Source organism: Macrobrachium rosenbergii, chromosome 12, assembly GCF_040412425.1.
Source record: "Macrobrachium rosenbergii isolate ZJJX-2024 chromosome 12, ASM4041242v1, whole genome shotgun sequence".
In the NCBI taxonomy this organism is placed as follows: Eukaryota; Metazoa; Arthropoda; class Malacostraca; order Decapoda; family Palaemonidae; genus Macrobrachium; species Macrobrachium rosenbergii.
Window position 1 is genome coordinate 54,884,175 of NC_089752.1, and position 2,500 is coordinate 54,886,674.

The following is a 2,500-nucleotide window of genomic DNA, read 5'->3' on the forward strand; positions in this document are numbered from 1 at the left end:
ATTTAGCAATGTTAAATGTAAAAACTGATGTAAATAATGATTCATCAGTTAATCTCACTATCCAATTCTTGAATTAATAACAGATACTAGTATGTAAAATCCATTAAACAGCGCCGTTCCATACAAGCATTGTAGAAGATATGAAGGCAAGTTAGGCTACGGCCACCTATAATAACATCTTGGTAATGACAGTATTTCATTATTAACCTTTACCCTTCAAATTCTAACGCCACATAAGCCACATAAAAAAGTATTAACTCTATTTCCTTTTGTATAAATATTTTCAACACTGCATCATAAACGCTATCTGCTACATTCATGTATTTCAAGAATGAAGTCAATATACAACCTAATCATTTCTTTAAAATTGCCATGCGTTGTTTTCGGTATCTATAGAGAGAGAGAGAGAGAGAGAAGGCCATTTAATCATATAGCAATAGAATATTGATGCCCGTCATCATAAATTCGCATACCCATAATATATACATTTAACAGGACACAACATATTTAATAACATTGTGTCCTTCAAAAGGATCAAGACACAACATATTAAATGAAACAAAATGTGTCCTTTTCATGACAAATGGGGTGCTTATCCTCGTTCACTGATCAAAAAATCGATTGCAACTAGCCATGAAAAGCCAAAAGTGATTCTCCGTCCGAACTATCGATAGCCTGCACAGATATTTCCTATTATTAAAAGTCGAAATTGCGCTGCAAAGTTCATAGCGTCATTACGCCAATAACACTTTAAAACCGATAGCCAATCACATGAGAATGATCGCCATCCCGGGAATGCATCGAGGGAGAGCGGGTGAGGGAGAGAGGGTGAGGGAGAGAGGGTGAGGAAGAGAGGGCGAGGGAGTGGTAGGAGAGATGGAGGAGGCCGAGTGCTAATAGTAAGGCTGGTAGGAGATCTGTAATGGATGGAAGAACGTGAATGGGGGCGTGGGTGCAGAGTTTAGGTGATATAGGGAATAGAACGGGGTACGTGAATGGGAGAAAAGCAGAGAATTGGTTCGAGAAGGATGGGGGGATGGGAGACGGGGGAGGGGGTGATAGGATGATAGGAGGATGGAGAGAAGATAGTAAATAAAAGTGGAAAAAGTTAAGTACATCTTAGTTTAACCAGACCACTGAGCTGATTAACAGCTCTCCTAGGGCTGGCCCGAACCTACAGCTTATTGTGGAATCAACCACGTGCATGACAGTAATTTCTACAGAAATAAATTCCTCTAATTCTTCATTGGCCGGTCGGAAAAATAAAAGTGGATATAGAGGGAAAGTAGAGAGGAGAAGGCAGATGGGGAAATGAGTGAAATGACGGGAAATGTGAAAGGGGGAGAGAATACAGGTGGATGAGTGGTAACGGGAAGAAAGAAAATACAGGAATGGAATTGGTGACACTGACGGATAGATGGGGGCCGGGCAGGAAGGCGGGAGAGTAGAAGGATGAAAGGGATGAAAGACTGGAAATAGGGAATAGGAGTGAGATGGGGGTGAAACGAGATGCAAGGGTGATAGAGTGAAGAGAGAAAATGGGGGAATGTACCCATCCTCGCTCATGTTATATTTAACTGAAGCTTTTCTCTCTTTAATGGAAAATGTAATTATTAATACATGGCTGTATCCAGGATTTCTTCAGTATTTCTTTTTATCAAGCATTGTTAATTCTTTGGCACTGGTTTTTAATTACAGAACATAGACTGTGACTTCTCTCCGAGAACTTTAGAGTAAAGCATCAATTACATTTACCTATAGATTTATGTACTCATGATTCCATTCTACTTGCCATTTTTTTTTTTTTTTTGATTGGGGACCAAGCACCCACACCCTTGCCCTGCTCTAGTTACGCTCTTTAATATAAATTCCTTCCGCCCTATAGAAACATCGGAGAAAAAAATAATCACATAGAAAAAAACAATCGCATATGCATTTTAAACTCACAGCCTAATTAACTTTCAGCCAATAAGATTTTATAGAGGTGAAATGGCCATGAAAGTTTAGCATTATTGCCATATGATGCGGTTAGGAAGAAAATCAGTGCTTATGTGCTACTGAATATTCTGCTTATCGCCGTCAAATATGAATTATGGCCATAAAGAAGGGGCTATCATTTAACCGGATTTCATTGTGGATTGTGATAGCGGATTAATGTTCTCCTTTAGGGATTATCATGGATTTAGCCTAATTGCCCCAGTGGTAAGTGGTTATTCTGCAAGGCAAAGTAAATACTGTCCATATAAAATAACATACATACGTGTGCCCACATCTATAAATGACCAAATGGTATCGTATTTATAAATGTATGTCAGTGTATCTATAATTATAATATCCGAGTGAGTCTTGTTTGTCCATCCCCGGGTGACAGTAGGGGAGACCTTGGCACAGCCACCCACCCCATACAAACCAGTTTTATCTGCCCCGGGTTGCAGCGGGAGTAGGTGGGGATCGGAGGAGTAGGAGACAGCATCCCAGGGGTTCTGGCGCGCTAATGGCA